A 21647-nucleotide genomic window follows, 5' to 3' on the forward strand; every position below is an offset into this window, starting at 1 on the left:
ACTTTATTTTAAATACAATTTATGCAAACGACGGTGACGAACAAACGTGAAACGCGGATAGTAAGCCGACATCGCAGGATATAGAGCTTTGCGATTCAAAAGGTATCACATGCACCTTGTCACTTCTAATCCATACGTAATTAAGTACTTATATGAAAATTCGCACTCTTAATATCTCTTTAGATCTAATGTATATTGGAAATGGACCATAACTCTAGGTATAGGCATAATACGTATGTATATAGCATATGTGTCACGCACACAAGCACTTAAAATACAAAGAAAACAATAAAAGTGTTTTCCGGAACATATTTTAAATTCGTTTGATCGAATCGGGTCTTCCATGGAACGAAAATAAAAACACAAAAAAATCAGGTACCTAATAAATTTTCAAGCTAAACAAAATATATACAGGCAAATATACACTCAATTTATTTTACCATTTGTTTGCATAGTGGCTTCAAAATAAGTCTAAACGGTCAACAGATAGTCCTGAATTGCAAAGCAGATACGTGACATCCATTTTACAAAACAAACACACTGTTAGATTAATGAGAACCGAGAATCCTTTACCCACTAACGGTTAAGTCCTGGCTTAACGCACCACCTTTACATACGTTCCATTCACGCAAAACTGAACCTTATGCTTTTGTAATAAGTATATGTAGGCTGTATAAAATCTTCCTTTTAAGTTATCGATTTGTGCACTTCATTTAAGCAAAAGTGAACTTTAAGTCCGTATAAATAAGGGTTTGTGGTGTGTATTAAAATGTCAACTATGATAAATACAGTAATCCTTTACGAATGCCTTATCTCACCGGACGGGGTGGGATATTCCGCGATATTCCTGTGGGATAACGAGTAGGTAATAGCTTTATAAGTCTGTTTAACAAAAGCCGGGACCCGGTTATAACCGGGTACCTGTAGTAACCCAGGTATAACGGGGTGTAGTTAGTTGGGAAGGAGGTGTTAAGTGGAATAAATCTTTTTTATATGAGGTTGGGAGGACCATAAATTTGGTTATAGATATAGGTATCGAAAGGAGCGGCTTTATAAGTTAGTTTAATAAAAGCTGCTAACGGAGTATATTTAATCGGGTGAAAGTTGGGAAGTTAAGCGGTTAAATGGGACGAACCTTTTTTATATGAGGTTGGGAGGACCATATTGTATATAGATATAGGTATCGAAGAGGCTTTATAAGTCAGTTTAAAAAAGCCAGTACCCGTGTATAACCGGGTGGAAGCCGGGAAGGAGGTGTTAAGGGGAATATACCTTTATTACAAGTATTCATTTAACTTGCAATGTCATATAATTACAAAATCTTTATAGTGGCGATGGTCATTCATATTATTCATAATATATCTTAAGTGGTTAATGATGACATTGCCATACTTTGGCATTGCAAATGCCATTCAGAGTTACCTTGGTCATACTCTAGTAAGGTTTACTCGGGTATTTCCGTATGTCGAAAACTGTCGGATAATTCCGAAAGAGACTTTTATTATGATGGAATTAAGGGTGATTTTCATCTGAATTTCGGAATTATCCGACATTCGGTAATACCCGAATACACCTTAGTTCATATGTTAAAGTGTTAAAAAAAATGTAATTTACGATATAAATTCAACGAGTGTCGACTGTCGAACTATACATCTACACGAATTGTGAATTACCTATTCGCACGTGTATCGTACAACGTTTTACAGCGCATAATTATGGCCCTTATATTTTCGACGTAGTTACGTTACGTAATGTGGTTATTATAGCATTGGGTGTCGTAATGGACCAGATGTACTGTAAAAAACAACGGGTTGCACTCCGGGAGTGCCGGCAGAAGTAAAAACTCAATGACATTGTAACAGTTTTTCGATCAGGTCACGTGTCCGTTTTACGAAGCGTCTTACGTCTTACGCTGTCGCGAGTTTAACATTTTTTCCCCATCACAAAAAGTGCACAGTGCCGCTAAAGAAGTTATCACTTCAAAAAAATATAACATAAACGGAATGCGGAAGTTTTTAAACACGAAACCATAAAAAGAAATATAAGCCCTGTAGCGCTTAACTAGAAGTGCAGCGTGACTATTTTTATGCACACGTATTATGCTAGTCAGCTTATCTCGTCATATGCCGTGTTTTATGCTAGGGCAATTTATTATAGCACTTTAAAGCGGTATAAAGTTTTTAGTTATGGGTCTAGAGGACCCTAAAATATAGTAAAAATAGAAAAGAGTGTTTCTTTTCGCCTACAAACTCACCTTTCATGCAGTTTGGTGAAGCTTTAAAGAAAATATTGTTTGTGTGTTATATTGTGTAAATAATAAAAAAAAACCGGCCAAGTGCGAGTCGGACTCGCGCACGAAGGCTTCCGTACCATTACGCAAAAACCTGCAAAAAAATCCCGTTTGCTGTATAGCCCCACATAAATATTTATTATATTCTGTGTTTAGTATTTGTTGTTATAGCGGCAACATAAATACATCATCTGTGAAAATTTCAACTGCCTAGCTATCACGGTTCCTGAGATACAGCCTGGTGACAGACAGACGGAGGGACAGCGGAGTATTAATAATAGGGTCCAGTTTTTTCCCTTTGGGTACGGAACCCTAAAAACCCTACACCACAACCCCAAGAAGATACCGGCACTAGAAATTCGGCGCTATATACGTGGTCCCCTCAAAATCTTCTTAAGCAGGTTTTACTGTACTTTAAACCTCTTAATCTTAGCTATATATCAAGCTTGTAATGCTAATAAGGCCTATTATTCCAAACCCCCTCTTTTAACCCCCAGTTTTACCAAGACCTCCCGTTACTCATAGTTAGTACGGGTATAGAGTTCTGATTATAATGGGCTTTGATAAAAGGTTTTGTGTATTAGGGTGGTATCCGACCTGTCCAATGTGTATTTTGTCTCACATTTTGCTTAATGAGAGAGTGAGACGCAATGACATTGGACCAAGATATTAGACTGATGGAATACCACCCTTAGGCCCAATCGCCTTGGGCCAATCTCAAGGAATTATGCAAAAAATTCTCATGAAATTCCCGAAATATTTAGATTCGGGTGAGGTTAGGGATATTTAACGATATTTTATTGAGGTTTTTTGTCTCGTGACATGGTGGTATGACAATGAGGCATTGCAAACAAAAATCCAAGGCAGATATTTATATAAGTAACCCTTTTGTAGTATCCTTACGATGTCTCGATGGCTATTATTTAGAGTTGGTTGAAAAGACATGACGAATTGTCCATAAAACACTATGAGAAAACATTAACCAATATACTATTTAACACATCTTATACCTTTAACGAGCAATTCTTGTATATGTCGGAGCGTGACTCCAGAAGGACGTACATATTGCAGCGTTACAGTTTTAGACGCCTGTTTATAATCGATTAGCAATGTTTGACTACGTATTGTTTAATTGTAACGAAATTCATAACGTAGAGAGTAACGCCGTCTATTGGCGTATTGTTGAACTAAGTTGACAGGTAAAAGGCCTTGGAACGTCAAGTAGTTTAACTTCATAGTCTAATAAAACATGGTCTTCTATTCCCAGAGTGACACAGGCCTACGTCACAATAACATGGCCGCTATATATAGCGCTATCGCATATTATCATATAGCGCTGTCGCATGATGACGTAGGCTTGTGTCAGTTAGGTGACCTAGAAAAGACGGGAATGGAGTACCAGGCGGAGTATATTATTATACCATGGTTTAACTTGAGTGAAGTTCGGTACGAGGTGGCATTTTTGTCTTTATGTTGGTAGACTGGTCGAGCAGGTTTGCCAACTTGACTTGGAGGCGGGAGCAGTGTGGCTCCGCCGCTGGTAGTTCTTCTTGATCGGACCGCGCTAGAGATCGGACGTTATCGTTAGCCATACCTTGTGCCTAACTCGCCACGTTCCTGAAGGCTTATACCTGAAGGATTATTCTGAAAGCTTATAGAATCTAACGTTGTTTAACCATTTAGCTAAGTGTTTTATTTCAAGTGTTATTTTGATTTCTTATGTTTCATTAGAAGCTTATCGAGGTACAACGCTCATGCGCCCACCCGCCATTAGGACCATCTTCTCCGACATATATTTATTTATATATTAGGTCCTTACCTATGAAATTGGCGTTTTTGTTCATAGATATAAGTCTGATCCTAGTTTTTTTTTTTTTACAAAAGTACATACACAATTACAATAAAACTACAGTGCACTCAATAAACAACGATTTTACATACAATTAATTGTTATTTTTTATTGTTAAGTGTTCAGAATTAAGCCTTGAAAATAGGTCTTTTCATGTGCTGTCGGTTCGAGTATTAAAATTACTTATATTTTTCTAATGGTACCAATTTTCAAGAAATGGAGATATTGAAAACATACCTTAAAGGTGTCAAAAATTACTGGAAAAATTTTGTTTGGTTTGAATTAGCCATCAAAAAAATATCCGCAAAATTAATTGTATGGAAATTCGTGTTTCGTTGAAATTCTCCGGACAAAACGCCAATTTCATAGGTAATGACCTAATATTTCGAGGATCTCGGAAACGGCTCTAATGATTTCGATGAAATTTGCTATATGGGGGTTTGGTGGCGAAAAATTGATCTGGCTAGGTCTTATCTCTGGGAAAACGCGCATTTTTGAGTTTCTATATGTTTTCCGAGCAAAGCTCGGTCTCCCAGATATTAATAATTAAGCCTATATACGTCCCTCTGCTGGGCACAAACCTCTCATGCGCGAAAGGGCTTGGGTTACAGTCCCCACGCTAGCCCAATGCGGGTTGGGGACTACACCACCTTAGTATGTCTTCGCAGATGTATGCATGTTTCCTCACGATGTTTTCCATATCCAAAAAGTTAGTGCTAAATATCATAATTATGTTATGTCGTACATACCAAAGTCCCGAAAAACTCATTGGTACGAGACAGGATTTAAACATTTTAAACCTGCGACTTCCAGATTGAAAGTCGGACGTCAGACACACTCGGCCACCACCGCTTAGTAAACAATTAGGCATGTAGAGTCAAATAATTTAATTACCGATCCATAATGTACCGTGTCACAGTGAAAATCAATAAGAAAGTCGTTAGAGACCTCATACTATTGTCAAAGTGACAAAGCACAAAATGGGTAGGAAATTGAATTATTTGACTGTAGGTACAGTATTTTTTACAGAATTTGCAATATATCATCTCTTACATTGCCAACATGCCCATTAATTCAAGCTTGTAAATATACTGGATACGTGACTTTTAATAAAATCGCGTTAAAATATTGCACGGAGATAAATTTAATGAAAAACGCATACGGGGAAGTAATTTAAAATGGCCGCCCGCTTTTTACTGAAAACCGGGATTCAAATCTAGGTGAATGCGGATTATACCTGTGCAGTCAGCAGCAGAAGTTGCTAAGCGGGCGAGGTGTTCAAAATTACCTTGACACACTCTTATTCTCTTAACAATAAAGTCGCGTCAAGATAATTTTGAATACCTGGCCCGCTTAGCAACTTTTGCTGCTGACTGTACTCCAGTCATTTTATGGACCGTGAGTAGCGAATTTGAAATAAATTAAAATAGGTAGTTGATTTTAGCTTAATGGAAAATATCTGGGAGAGAAACATATAAAAACTCAAAAATGCGCGTCTTCCCAGAGATAGAACCTATTGCCCCCGAAAACCCCCATATAGCAAATTTCATCGAAATCGTTAGAGCCGTTTCCGAGATCCCCGAAATATATATATAAATAAACAAGAATTGCTAGTTTAAAGGTACAATTCGATAGATTAGATATCAATGATATCATGATTCTAGCAAAGAGAATATACCACTATGGATTCTAGTACATAGGTTACTAGATAAGTTTTGTAATAGACAAATATGAAACAAAGAGGTATTAATATATACTATTTATAAAAATATTCCCATACACAATGATTGGCCGGAATGTATGAAACAGCCTAAACAAAAATACATAAGTACATTTCTTTCGCGATTTCGGGGTTGGTAGTAAAAGTGTGTCAGTATAATCCCAAAACCTCCCAGGCAACGGGAATGCATTTTTGGCCACCCTGTATATAAAGCTTAGAATTATGTTAGGTGAATCACAATACCTATATTTGCCTATATGTAGTGGTGACATGACTGTCGTGTGACCAAATTGGGCACACAGCAGAACCGCTACAAAGCCGTTCCTTTGTTTCAAAAATACACTCGATTTTGGCTTGTCGAGCGAGAAAAATGGCGGAATAAAAACTTCGGTAAATCCTAGTCGTACCATCTCTGTTAACTGACAATTATAAACTTTATTACAAACGGCATAAGGTCTACCGATGTGGCCATGTTTGTACAGTCGCCATCAGATATATCGGAGCGTCCGAGGTGCTCAAAAATATCTGAACACGCACTCTAACGCCTTGACAATAGAGACGTGTTCAGATATTTGTGAGCGCCTTATCCGCCCCGATATATCTGATGGCGACTGTACATCCTTTGCTGAACGATTGCAGGGGCACGTCGGGCTAGGATTTTTATTTTGATGTCGTTTTTAGGGTTCTCTACCCAAACGGTAGAAACGGGACCCTATTACTAAGACTCCACTGTCCGTCTGTCCGTCTGTCTGTCAACAGGCTTCTCATGAACCGTGATAGCTAGACAGGATGATGTATTTCTGTTGGCACTATAACAACAAATGGGTCATTCTAAGTTAAGAGGTATTAACGGTGTCCATGATACATATCCATAATTTTCTTAAACAATTTAAATAAATTATGGTAATTTCCCTTAAAAGATTGCATTTCCTCTATAGACAGTCAATTTCAATTAATTAATTAATTCAGTTTTGTCACAATTGCACCTCAAACATGCAAAATGTCCCTCCCCTGGCCTATCCCTTTGCAGGTTTTTCAATCAATCAGTAATTTTATCCAGATGGAATTCCCATAAATCCGTTAAATTTAGTATACTTCATAAATTAAAACAAATATTGATTGTAATGTTATTAATAAAATCCTTTAAACTTTTCTTTTTCATAAAAATTTCTATGTTAAATTTTGTCCCCCAAATTCTATGTCTCCTACCCTGGCCATTATGTAAATGTAAAAATACTGAGTTTATAATTTTAATTATTGCCATTTTAATCCCAATAGCAATGCATTTCATTCAATACTAACAACCAACTCTGCGACAGTCATCTTTTGGTTCCGATTGTCAGTCATTTTGATCATTGACCTCTTTACTTGACAATGTTGTTTTATGAAAGTGGTATCTCCCCTGGTCAGTTTTATTTCAAAATTATTGATATAAATACTTAATTGTATTTGTATATTTACTATAGTTTATGCATAGATTATATAAATACTTTATTTTAATTATATACAATAAATATTTTGACAATTATATCTGATTTGACATGAAAAAGTATCTCCCCTGGCGTCTTTCCCCTGGCGCATAATTTTCTAAAATGTACAGTGGAGGTATGAATTCTTGTTTAAATAAATCATTACACTTTAATTTGCTCGAATTTGTAAGACGGCTGGTCAAAATTTCGATTCTGTTTATGTTTTTAAAGAGATCAGGGGAGAGACCCTTCTCTCTTTATTACATAGGAAAAGTACGGTCTCTCCCCTGGTGCCTTCTAAAATGGTAAATAATTAAAAAAATGACTGATTATTATAGCTTACAAATATACATAAAAGAGTTGTTTCAATAAAAATATTGTATAATTAGATTAAAATTGGAACTGTGCAGCCGAGTTGTCTCCAATCTTAACACGCTTGTACCGTCTGTCGCTTGAAACTGGAGTAGTGCCCTCGTGTTGGAAGCTTGCAAACGTGCAACCTGTGCCCAAAAAAGGTAGTCGTTCAGACCCAGCCAACTACCGTCCAATCTCAGTCACCTCCGTACTCTGCAAGATTATGGAGCGTGTACTGAACAAGCGGCTCCTATCATACCTAGAGGATAACGATTTACTCAGCGACTCTCAGTATGGCTTCCGCGGGGGTCGTTCGACTGGAGATCTTCTGGTGCATGCTACTCACCTTTGGACCGAGGCAACTGAGAGGCACGGTGAAGCCCTTGCGGTATCTCTCGATGTCTCTAAGGCATTCGACCGGGTCTGGCACGCAAGTTTGGTGAGCAAGCTTCCAGCATATGGGTTACCATCAGTTGGTCTGTGCAACTGGATTGAGAATTTCCTGAGCGAACGTTCCATTCGGGCGGTGTTAGATGGCTACACATCTGACCAATGGACTATTAATGCCGGCGTTCCTCAGGGCTCTGTTCTGTCCGCGACTTTATTTCTGCTACATATCAACGATATGCTAGTCCCAGATACTTTTGGCTATGCCGACGATAGCACTGTCGTGGACAGATATCTCTCCAATGCTCGGGCCAAAAAAGAGGAGGTGCAATCTTGTCGACGAGCTATGGTAGACCGTCTGAATTTGGCACTTAAGGCAGTGTCCGATTGGGGTGACGCAAACCTGGTCAAATTCAACGCTACCAAAACGCAGGCGTGTCTGTTCTCTGCCAAACGGAGTCCATTCGGCCTGACTCCGACTTTCCGGGATGTATCCGTACCGATATCCAACCATCTTCAGCTACTTGGCACGAGTATCTCGTCTAACCTGAACTTTGGGGCGTATATTGAATCTCTGGCCAAATCTGCAGCTAAAGGATTAGGCGTCCTCGCTAAGGTCAAGCGGTTCTTCACACCAGGGCAGCTCCTTCAGCTTTACGTAGCTCAAGTCCGGTCGTGTATGGAGTACTGCAGCCACCTTTGGGATGGATCCGCCAAGTATCAGCTAGCCGCCTTAGATTCCATAGACAAACGCGCTAGGAAGCTTATTGGAGATGCGGGATTGGTAGAGGCTAGACTGCAGAGCCTTGAACACCGTAGAAAGGTAGATTGTTTATCGGTATTCTACAGGATACATTTCGGGGAGTGTGCGATGGGATTACATAATCTAATCCCCCCATCTCCGTTCTGCCACCGTGGGACTAGACGCGGACTTGCGTTTCACCCTTACGTCGTTACTCTGCCACTGATTAGAACTAAGCGCTATGCATCCAGCTTTATCATGCGAACGGCTAAGGAGTGGAATTCACTTCCTGCAAATCTATTCCCATTCAACTATAACTTGGATCTCTTTAAATCGAGAGTGAATAGACATCTTTTAGGTAAGCATGTTCCATCCTAGACTGCATCGGCACTTACCATCAGGTGAGATTGTGGTCAAATGTTTACCTTTTTCCAATAAAAAAAAAAAAAAATTCAACATTTATGTTGTGCCACTTTTTCATATAAGCGATTACCTCTTAACTTAGAATGACCCAAATACGAAAAAGTACGGAATCCTCGGTGCGCGAGTCTGATTCGCACTTGTCCGGTATTTTTTTTTATAGAATCTGAATATATGGGAAGACCTCCTGTACACCTAGTGTAAATTTCATTCGATAGCGTCACGTGACGTACGCGTTTGCGTTAAGTGTAATTTTGTATGGGATTTTGAGTTTCCAAAACAAACTTCGGTTTTGTAGGCAGTTTCCTTTCTGTACGGTAGTACTATTATTTATTCTGTGACAGAACTGTGGTGATAGAGGCGTGACACGAATGAAAAATAGAGCAATTTATTTGTTATCGATATAAAATGTCGGACGATGAAATCCGTCGGACTTCGTACGATGAAATTGGTTTTTAAGCGAAGTGTGCTATGAGATTTATAGCTAAGGTTCGCACCGACTATACTGGTAAGTCTTTTTAGGGTTCCGTACCCAAAAGGTAAAACGGGACCCTATTACTAAGACTTCGCTGTCCGTCCGTCCGTCCGTCCGTCTGTCACCAGGCTGTATCTCACGAACCGTCATAGCTAGACAGTTGAAATTTTCACAGATGATGTATTTCTGTTGCCGCTATAACAACAAATACTAAAAACAGAATAAAATAAAGATTTAAATGGGGCTCCCATACAACAAACGTGATTTTTGACCAAAGTTAAGCAACGTCGGGCGTGGTCAGTACTTGGATGGGTGACCGTTTTTATTTTGCATTTTTTTCCCGTTTTTTTTTCATTATGGTACGGAACCCTTCGTGCGCGAGTCCGACTCGCACTTGCCCGGTTTTTTGTCTCTCTCGTCCTCTCTCCCTCCCCTATCTCTTTCTCTCATTATAGTGTTCTGTCTTCACTTAATGCGATCTTCAGCAACATCCAGAATTTTTCAGGTTTTTTGAGTCTAACCAAGCTAACTTTAAACAAACTTGCTATGACGAAGTGTGAAAGTATCAGCATAAACGTTACCGTAGAGCGCCATCTTCTTCAACTGTGAAACTCGACCCTAATTTGGGTTTAAAGAATTTTATTTTCTCATAAGAATTGTACAATTCACTTACATGAGAATTAGAAGTAAGTTAACATTGTTCGGGTGAGCGCATGCATGCGTACTTACATTCACGCAACACAACACAGTTAAATTAACTAAAAACATACACTTAACTTAACTAAAAACGTAAAAACATACTCGTAGCATCTTTAGTGGGATGTATCTGAGTGGTAAGAAAATAAGTCTAGCCGTACGCGACCATATGGTCAGTAGCGATTTCCTTAGATTATGCTTAAAACCAATGCATCTCTGAACCTTCAGTGTAAATTTCATCCGATAGCGTGATGACTATTATTGTAAAGGGTTTTGAACAGCGCCAAGCGGGACGTTTTGGAAACTCGATCACATACAAAAATGACACCAAAGACATATGTAACTTCGTATAAGATGAATAAAGTCTAAGGAAAAAATGTGCCTCGGAAATCAAGAAAAAGTCATTCTCGGATAGATGGCGCACACACCTTTAGCCTATGCTCGGCTAGATGGCGTGACGACACCGTTTCATATTTAACAATTTTGACACAGATATCACTGAATGAACATGGGTCAAAATGATATAAAAATAATAATATCATTTATATTATCCATATATAAACATTTTTTCATTTTGAGTTTTAGTCATATGTCGATAGATGGCAGTAAATTTACTGTGACTACAAAATTTACTATGACAGGACCCCTCTATACTATCTATTCTCTTTGATGACACTTAACGCAAACGCTACGTCACATCGCGCTATCGAATGAAATGTACACTAGGGATACAGATATCAATCCACGTCGGTCGGTGCAGACCCGACGACAGATACAGCCGTGCTTCGCCATTAAGTCCATTTTATCAAACTTTAAATTCGCTTTAAAACATATTTTATATTAAATTGCCTTTCGGAATAGTCTGAGAGACCACTACGGATTTAGCGAGATTATTCATCTTCGGTATTCTAATTTTTGGAGCTTCTGCGAGGACAGATTTCAATCAAAACTTTTAAAGGATACAGTTGGATCGATAGAAAAACATCACGTTACCCGTCATACTTCAGCAGTATAATTTTAGTGCACATATTTATTTACACAAATGGGTGTACCGCGATATAATTTTTGCCTTAAATTCCGACGTTTCAGCTGAGTTGCACCACTGAGTTGCAGTTGCTGATTTGAGGTGAGTTGTCAGCTGAAACGTCGGAATTTAAGGTAAGTATAAACAATGATATTATATCGCGGTAGACCCGTTTATGTAATTAAACATGTGTAAAAAACGCGAGAGTTTAAAGTGTTATATAATTTTAGTGATCAAATATGTACAAACAAAATCAGGAACTTTACACGTACGCTTCCACTAATTGAGTTCTCGTATGGGCGTATTTTCAATACTTTCCCCGTCTGTTTTGTATGATATAAACTATTATTTACAATAAACTAAAAAGAAATCCAGAAACTTAATTATTGTTAATTTCACAATATAATTATAACACTGGCCTATAAATATAACATGTCCGTATGTTTTTAACACTCTAGATTTATACTTGTTAATTATCGCACCGAACCAACCGTGGTTAATAAGTCGGATTTCGGAATTTTGAGGGCAATATTTAGTAGTAGTAGTAGTAAACTCTTTATTGTACAAAAAGACATATCAAAAATAACATACAATTAGTAAGAAGTACAAAGGCGAACTTATCCCTTTGAGGGATCTCTTCCAGTTAACCTTTGAGTGGATGAGAGGAGAAAGTGAAAAGAGGGTGACAAATGCAGCAAAATGTACAACAAGGTACCAGAAAGATAAAGGATATAAATACATGCAAAATTTATAGGATAAACATACATATATTACACAAAAAGGAATGGGGAAAATACACTAAAAATTGGAAAGAATTAGAACGATATAAAGCAACTATACAATAGAAATATAGACAAATTAATCAGTCAGATCAGATAACCATAGTTTCTTTAACCTCTCCTTGAACGACGCAACCGCGACGCGTTTAATGATAGGTAGGAAGTTCTTACATCGATAAACTCAATTATCGATGCTTTTTCCTTTTAATAGTGATAGCTCCAAGTTTTGTTTGTAAAAATATATTCTATCAATTATTATAAATCAATTAGCTCTTTTATTTCTATATTTTAAAGGGATACTTAAAATTTGGTATTCATAATCTAGCTATCATTTAAATATGCTTTTAGTAAACTTTATCATCGTCTCTAAAGCAATACAATTACAAACTATACGCACTTATATTAAATCAAATATATAAGGGTCTATCGCGAATTTATATTGTTACCTTTATTTACCGACGATACGCACTTGAAACAAAGCTGAGGGCTATTACTAATATATGTGAAAGCATTGATATTTGGATAATGGAGCTTATGTACACAATACCTAGCTGATTATACAGGGTGGCTAAAAATAACTGTATTCCCGTTGCCAGGGAGTTTTGGGATTATACTGAGCAACTTTTACGATTGGACCAACCCCGAAATCGTGAAAAAAATTTCGCTGTTTCATATATTTTGGCTGGTGCATTTTCTATAGGAGAGTAAATTTTTTTTCGTGATTTCGGGGTTGGTCCCATAGTAAAAGTTGCTCAGTATAATCTCAAAACCTCCCTGGCAACAGGAATGCAGTTATTTTTAGCCACCGTGTATAACAACCTCCCGTTTCCACAGCGAGCTCTCGGCCTACGAACCGCTGAGGCAGCAAATGAATCGGTCACCGTATAAAATACCGATTCATTGCTCCGTGCCTCGGCCTGAAAATACCGGTTCATTTCGCTTTACACCGGGAGGATATCCGGTTTTTCCGTGTCGCAGTGGAAATGGATTTATTAATTTTTTTGAATTAATGTCCTCTCCTCTACAATCGGAGGTCAATTCCAATTGAATAATTTGATATGGTTTTGAATAGAGATGCGCAAAACGCTTCACTGAGTTGAAAAGATTGATTCATATCTTTCGCTCGCGGTGATATGTATCACTCATTTCGCTCATTTCGTTCATTTCGCTCAGTGGATCTGTAAGCTATATTGTTCACGAGTGAGTAGAGAGAGATGTCAATCAATCAGATACACGCAGCCATAAGTGCGACCAAGATGGAGAATCACGCGTTACGAACCTGTCATGTTTTCCCGACACCCTCCGAATTCTTCCGAACCGCTCCGAAACCCATTCTCACTCCCTCATTCGCTCGTCACGCTCGGCCGGCTCATTCGAATCATGGTATAATAATATACTCCGCCTGGTACTCCATTCCCGTCTTTTCTAGGTCACCTAACTGACACAAGCCTACGTCATCATGCGACAGCGCTATATGATAATATGCGATAGCGCTATATATAGCGGCCATGTTATTGTGACGTAGGCCTGTGTCACTCTGGGAATAGAAGACCATGTTTTATTAGACTATGATTCGAATCATGAGTGGGAAAGAGCGAGCAAGGAACACTGAGATAGATGAGTTACTGAGCGAAATGAGCGAGTTGAATCTGCACTGAGTTGAAGAGTGAGTGAGTTCAGTCAAATGATACAGTTCATTTAAATCCACAGACCAACCCCTATAGACATAGCTTATAGGACGACTCGCGGCCTCCACTCGTGCGAGCAATAGCGCTTATAAAATATTTCACGCGCGCCGCTCCGATCAGTTGCGTCCAAATTCACGACCTGTTAACAGTGTGCGCGTGTTTACGAAAATAAATCGCAATTTATTCAAATCATGGGATTTTGCAGTGTGAAATGGTGTGGCAAGTCACCTAAGACTTCCAGTTATAAAACAGATGGAATAACATTCCACAGGTAAGTCAAAATCACTATTTTGTTGAAAATTATTTCTTGTCCGCGGGGTTCATTTTATACTGGTCAATATGGTTGTACTGAGCGGCAGTGAAGTAGCCCGTCCTTTTCCGTCAACTTGAAAATGCAATGTGCTATCCCTTTCACGTCAACAACTAGTGATGTGACGGTGATGGTTTTGTCAATTGCGGTAAATTCGTGCTTTCGCTCGAACCATATTGTACCATTTTAAGAAATGTAAAAGATAATTGTGATTCTCTTTCATTTTTAATTGAGAATAAATAAAATTGATCTGTAAAATCTATAGTTTTAATTAGGTAGTTGGTAGTTTATCTTAGTGGGTATATGTAGTATGTAGTTTCGTTTTTAGTTAGTAGTACCATTATTGAGGTAGCATCAAAATAAGAAAATGATCATATTTTAGCAGGTTTTCAGAGCAACGCCCATGTGACATTCTCCTAGTTGCAAGCGCCATTAGTTAGTAGTATAGTTTCCATAGGCTGCGTTTGCCACCAAAGTGTATTTTTGAAATTCATGATTGATTTATTAATAATAAATGAATGATGTAATTTGTGATGGTTTGTGATAGACACATGTTGTGTGGGTTTGTTAGAATCCTCTAGGTGAGCAGTACGGTGGGGGGGCACGAGATGGACCTGATGATGAACTTTGAAGAAGTGCGAGGGAACTCGGTGTTGGTTTGTGATAGACACATGTTGTGTGGGTTTATTAGAATCCTCTAGGTGAGCAGTAAGGTGGGGGGCCACGAGGTGGACCTGATGATGAACTTTGAAGAAGTGCGAGGGAAATCGGTGTTGGTTTGTGATAGACACATGTTGTGTGGGTTTATTAGAATCCTCTAGGTGAGCAGTAAGGTCTTGGGTCACGAGATGGACCTGATGATGAACTGAAATGGACTCCGACGAAATGTGAAATTTATTACACATTTATATTATTTTATATTTGTTTATGTTATTGCCGTAACCAAACTAATTTTACAGATGTGCTGGGATCATATACAAAATTGTCGCGTCGGTTTATTCGTAAACGTAGGTACTTAGATGCTTTAAATAGATTATGCATGGTTGTTTAGTATGAATTAGACTAGGAAAATAATACAGTATTTTTCATTAGCATGCATGCATTGGTGTATAGCGGCTTTTGCCTTTGTGTCAGTGACGTGGTGCCTCAATGGTACTACTGTAGAAAACAGCGTTAATAAAAACTGAATATCTGAGAGACCGAGCTTTGCACAGCAAACATAAAAAATCTAAAATGCGCGTTTTCCTAGAGTTAAAACGCCTCGCCTCCGTAAACCGCCATATAGCAAATTTCATCGAAATCGTTACAGTTTTTCTTATGTTTACAATCTTAGCTCATTAATAATATGCAAAGTAACATTTTAAGATACCTTTTTAAAGTACCTAATGAATGATTATATTGTATGAATATTCTGAAGTAATTAATCTGTGGACTTTATTGATAACAATTATTTTACTACAACAGATTACGGTACCATTGGTACCAGTACCACTGCAAGAAATGAACATGTCCCATCCCTACGCTTACACGTGTCAGCGCGCCACGACCAATCGCAACGCCGGGAGCACCCCTCCCGCGCCTCACAGTTTGGTGATTTGCGTCGCGAACAAAATGGCCAATATTAGGTTTCTAGTCGGGTGTTCTGTGTTTAAATCACTCACTCGTGAACGACACATGTCTAGTTTTGAACTGAACCCCTTGTGTTCATTTCATTCCATTGTGTGACGAGCGTTCGCGTTTGCGTTATGTCTATTTTGGTATGGGATTTTGAACAGCGCGCGAAGTGGGACGTTTTGAATCAAAATCCCATACAAAATGACACGATTGATGATTTTCATGGTGGTTGGAATGATCAGAAACAATCATCGTCAATTTACATGTACACTGAAGGTATATTTTTTTATACATATACACCCTAAAATATTTATTTTACTAACTTAAGCTGCGGACGGAAAAAACAGTACCTACATAACTAAATAGAATATTAACCTTACCTATTTGAGAATGAAAATACGTGGTCACGTTTACACAAACTTTGCAATAAACGCGTTGAACTAACTCTCAAACTTTCACAGTTAACCCGGTTATAAGTTTACCCGGTTCAAGTATAATCCGGTTCTAGTGTTATCCGGTTATACGGTTAGCCTGATGGAAGTGCATCGATCTGTGTTAATCCGATGTTATATCAATTATATCATTTTACGAGCCCTGCGGGCTTAGCAAGGTTGTACGACAAGGTAGTTATCACGCAATAGGTGTGGATAAAACGGCCGTTATCGTCGGTTTTATCGTCCATACTATGGTTGCAGACGATATATGGAGTTATCCACATTTGACAGCGGTAGATGATAGAAGACAATTTGCATAACATGGTCGTTGGATAAGATGTGGATAATTTGACAGATTGTCCCATTTTGACAGTTCAACTTAGTTAATTTTAACTACGTGCTTCTTAGATGACGATAAGCCTTGTCGTGAAAGCAAAAGTAGTGAATAATCATATTTTAAGGTATAAATTACAGGTAAATATCAGTTTTTCTATGATTATATTGAGAGTTATTAGTTACAATGTTCCGCTGTATATAATATTGTCAATATTTTCTTCGCAGGGAAGTCAAATTTTATTATTCCTACTCGCGGCTGCTGTTGAAGAAAAATATCGTAAACAGCTTTAAGAAACACTTGCAGCCCATTTGATATGACGGACGAAGAGTTTCGGCATATTTACAGAGTGCGTAAGGAGTGTGCAGTGCATTTACTTATGTGCCGAATTTAACGCCGAGCTTCAAAACGGTGATGGGTTACCTACCAAAACATCTCAAAGGTAAAGCTATAAAATTGCAGTGTTTCTTATAAAGTTAATATGTATTCTATGCATAGACCCTATTATATTTGAAATCATTGATTCTATGTAAAACAGACGTCTTAATGACAATGCTACTAAACTCTTCAATACTAGGTACCGGCCTCATTATTATATGTAAAAGTTAGTATGTTAAGATATCTGTTGTACAATCTCTTACTTATGCTACTAACCTACTAACAGAGGTTACTTAAGCTACTATTTACTTCAACATTCATATCCTAACCTCCGAACCTAAGGGGGAAAATCTACTTGACAAAATTAGATTTACAGTACCGGTCAATAACATATCACCTTTGTGTGTTTTTGTATGAACTTGTAGTAGGTTAGTTTGTAGATTTCATATTTTACTAGTCATTTTATATAAATAATATCTGAGAGACCGAGCTTTGCTCGGAAAACATATAAAAACTCAAAAATGCGTGTTTTTCCAGAGATGAGACCTAGCTAAATTGATTTTTCGCCCCCGAAAACCCCCATATAGCAAATTTCATCGAAATCGTTGGAGCCGTTTCCGATATCCCCGAAATATATATACATATAAATAAATAAATATACAAGAATTGCTCGTTTAAAGGTATAAGATATTATGAATACTGAAATACTGTGAACTACAATAAGAGACTCAGCATATTACTAAAAAAGCTCTTTAAAAATAATGAAGTTGACCATACATTAAAACAAAAAACCTCTATGAAAAAGTCATTACATAGACCAATTTTTCTCATCGCTGGACAAGGAATACTACTAAACTACCTAAAGCTGTGGAAGTCACTCACAAATATAAAAAAAGTTATACCGTAAAAGCATGGAGGTGATATATTATTGGCCGGTACTTTAATTAGGTACTTATTTGTTTTAGGTTCTAACAGTATACACCACACCAGCAGCACACCTACACCACCAGCAGCAGCAGCAGCTGCTGGTGTGTAACAGTTACACCTGCTAGCTGATGGCAACTACCAACGTGGGACTAGTCAAGATCATGGCTTGTCCATTGGAGCACTACTGACTGGATTGGCCACACTACTGTAAGCCTGAACCTCAAGCAGTTTGTAGATGCTGTAAACAGAAGGTAAGTTCTTTTGACTTACTAAATTAAACTGTGACTTTCCACAAGGAATGTCTTAGTAACTTTTACTTTTTTGAATAAGTATGAGTGCGGCTGTATTGTGCATTGAGATATGTACCTACCTATTGTTTGATAGTTATGTATGATAAGTAGTTATCTCTGGCATATATAATCTGGGAATGCAATACTTATTAGGTTTAACTAAGGCACCTAGTTCTAATGTGCTGCCTTGTTTAATGGATATTATTCCTGGCGATTGTTTAGTATATATCTTGAGTGCACTAGACTGCACTCATGTGAAAATACTTACTCCATCGCTGCCACATGAACCTACTTTTACTTATTTCCTTCTTTTTCTTCCAGAAAACGTCTCGTGGATCAAGGGAAAAATTAGAGAAGACGCTCCTAAAAAACTTCCTAAGCATGCAAGCATACACAAAACCGGCTCTTAATAAGCTTAATAAATACATATTTCGCCTATTACTATGTTTTACTATCACACAAATACCTACCTAATTTACCTATATTTCTATACAAGTAGAGACTAGTAAACATTCAAGACGGATAATCTTCACACAGAACACCATTCCCGGGCATGCTTCAATGTAGGTGTCATTTATTCTTATTTTTCATTTTAGCCTTATGCGTACAAAATTTGTGATATATAGCTTCTAAACGTAAAATCCGACTCATATGCAGTATAGTACAATGAAAGCATAGGTAATAAAAACATTTTAGGCACGTTCTTACTTAAGAGGAAAGGGAGATGGCCGCTTCCGCTTCTCCATACAAACGTAGTCCTCATTTTCCTCTCTGGATATTGACATTATGGAAAATATTTTTACATAATTTAATGTATATTAACCATAAAGCTATGCCCCTACGTTCGAATTTTTGATTATTGTAAAAATTAGGAGCGGAAGACAGATTTCATACAAATTTTTAAATGCTCCTAACTCTTATAATAATTAAAATAAAATAAAAAAAAGAACAAATGTAGGGGCATGGCTGTAGTTGATGTTGATATGATATACAACAAATTGTATCAAAATATTTAATGTTATTCTCCAGAGAGAAAAATGTGGACTACGTTTGTATGAAAAGGCGCGTCTTAACGACACGTCTAGTGAGTCTGGCGGTCAAAAGGTCAAATAAAAATATTCCTAAATGCTCTATTATGCTAATAAGTCTACTTTAGTGACTATAACTGCGGTCAGACTGAATACGCCAATAACTAATGTTGAATATTAAAAACTATGTTAAATTCCATTTAGGTAGATACAAGAATGACAATAGGCCTGTTGCAAGTAACAAAGAATCATGGAAATAATGGTTTCAAAGAAACATATATGTTAATATGATTCTAAAAAATGGCCTAATCTCAGTATAAACTGAAGGATTATTAAGATATTCAATAAAATAAAAGTGCAAAATTCTCCAATCGGCCATTATTACTGAAACGCCAATCAGAAGCGTTCCAAACAGTGACGTCATCAATCCATAACATATTTCTTAGAGCAACATAGACAACCTCATTGACCGAAATCTATACGTCCTCACCAAAGAGTTCGAAAGGTGCAAAAAAAATATTATTTCGCCACTAAACATTTATTACGTACAATAAATATTATTACACGATATAAAATAGATATCTATTTGTTATTATTTAAATAAAATGCTAAATAATACGATATTTCAACAAAAAACTTTTTTAATTATTTGGCTGAATGGAACTATCATTGCCTTGTTGGCTGTCGTAATTAGAAAAAATGAAAAATTAAAAAGTAAAACCGGCGCTCGGTGATTTTCACTCAAAATTTACATGTATCTAAATAATTCATCTTAAACTGCAACCGTGTGAGAGTTTTTGTGTAAAATGAGTTATTGTGATAAATTGTTGTAATGTATTTATCATCCCTAATCGTAATATATGGTGCTGAATTAACAATATCATTCGGATTCAAGGGAAATTCGTAACTGTAAGTATGTAAACAATGTCTACCACCCTACCACCAACTAAATAATGACGTCACAAATGGCATGCGAGGCGTTTTCGCGCTAAGTTTAAACTAGCTATAATAAAATGCAATTATCTATTTTAAATCTTATGAGTATAGCTGAAATATTGTGTTTTTCGGAACTAATACAAGTGTACCGACAATAATAAAAGGGATTTCAAAATTTGTCATCAGGCCTATTCTCGTCACTTGTGGTGTTGTCAAGTCTTTTTTTGTTTACTAAACTCTATAGATAAGTTAACAATTTCGGCTCTGTGCTAGAGAGAATATTATAAATGCGTAAATAAAACAACTATTGCCAAAAAATTAAACAAAGTTTATTTACACATTAAATGTAGGTGTACAAACAAATCATTCACTGCCGTACCCGGTGTGAAAGTGCCCATCATGCCAGCAGCTTTATCGCTGGATTACTATGAACAGCTTTTGTACCAGGAACGTCTCGGAGCGAGGGCAGTGGCGTAGCTAGAGGATATGGCGCCCGGGGCAGGCACCAAATTTGCGCCTCCCCCCCCCCCCCCCTCTCCGAAACGAAATGAACTAACGAAATGGGACCAACCCCTAAGTCGCGAAAAAAATTTGGCTGTTTCATACATTTTGGCTGGTCGAAAGTCTATGGGAGGGTAAACTCTTTTTTTCGCGATTTCGAGGTTGGTCCCGTAGCAAAAGTTGCTCAGTATAATCCCAAAACCGCCCTGGCAACGGGAATGTAATTATTTTTTAGCCATCCTGTATAGTGTATAGGAATCCTCAGTAGTCCACATATCGATGAATGTCGTCGATAGACAACATGTCACAGATATGCAGCAGCAGCTATTGAAGCATCAGGTTCCGTCAACTACGGCTCATATGCGCCAGCCGGATAAAGGGCTAGCGATCCACTTGCATAGGTAGTCTATTGGACAGTCCATAAGATGGTAACTTCGACAGGAGACCCCTAACGTAAAAGACGCGCTAACACTGGACACAACTCTGAAGCACTTGGCCCGCTCGCCTTATAAAACGAAAGCATAACAACTCCCGCCGAATATCCCTCTGCTTGATAGAAGTTTCTGGCATAGAGTATTCACACTACGGGATGGTGGGCGGTAGGGCGCTACCGTCGTCTTTCAAGATCGAGTTCGATGCAAAAAGAGTTCCTAAAAGATCGTCTTTCTCCCTTTGCGCTGTGGGCCAGATTACCATCCGCATTTCACACTTCACAGTGGTGGTAAATACGACTGACAAAAGTTTCCCTGCTGCCTTTGGCAAGGCGGAGAGGTAGTCTTTAGCCCATTTTGGCGCCCCCCCTTGGACGTCGCCCGGGGCACATTTATTGCTATTTCATAACTGCTCATCTATAAGTTTCGTTTCCAATATAAATAGAATGCTTAACGGTGTAGAAAAGATCAACATTCCTCTCAGACCTCCAACAAAAAGGGGCCAAACTGAAAACCAGCGCTGGACGCCAGTCTAGCACATGCTGAGCTTGGTACCCACGGCCAACATGTC

The 21647-nt window shown here is 37.9% G+C and overlaps 1 protein-coding gene and 1 long non-coding RNA gene across 3 annotated transcripts in view; both read left to right on the forward strand.

Moving 5' to 3' along the window:
• The window catches only part of LOC134800789 (protein lev-9-like), a 208112-nt gene that overhangs the window by 7315 nt on the left and 179150 nt on the right, over nt 1-21647 (forward strand). The window lies entirely within an intron of this gene.
• Nucleotides 16473-19005, forward strand: LOC134800873 (uncharacterized). The gene is made up of 4 exons (XR_010145577.1): nt 16473-16725; nt 16813-17027; nt 17929-18141; nt 18502-19005. It is a non-coding gene; the product is annotated as an uncharacterized LOC134800873 (long non-coding RNA).

Source organism: Cydia splendana, chromosome 20 (genome assembly GCF_910591565.1).
Source record: "Cydia splendana chromosome 20, ilCydSple1.2, whole genome shotgun sequence".
In the NCBI taxonomy this organism is placed as follows: Eukaryota; Metazoa; Arthropoda; class Insecta; order Lepidoptera; family Tortricidae; genus Cydia; species Cydia splendana.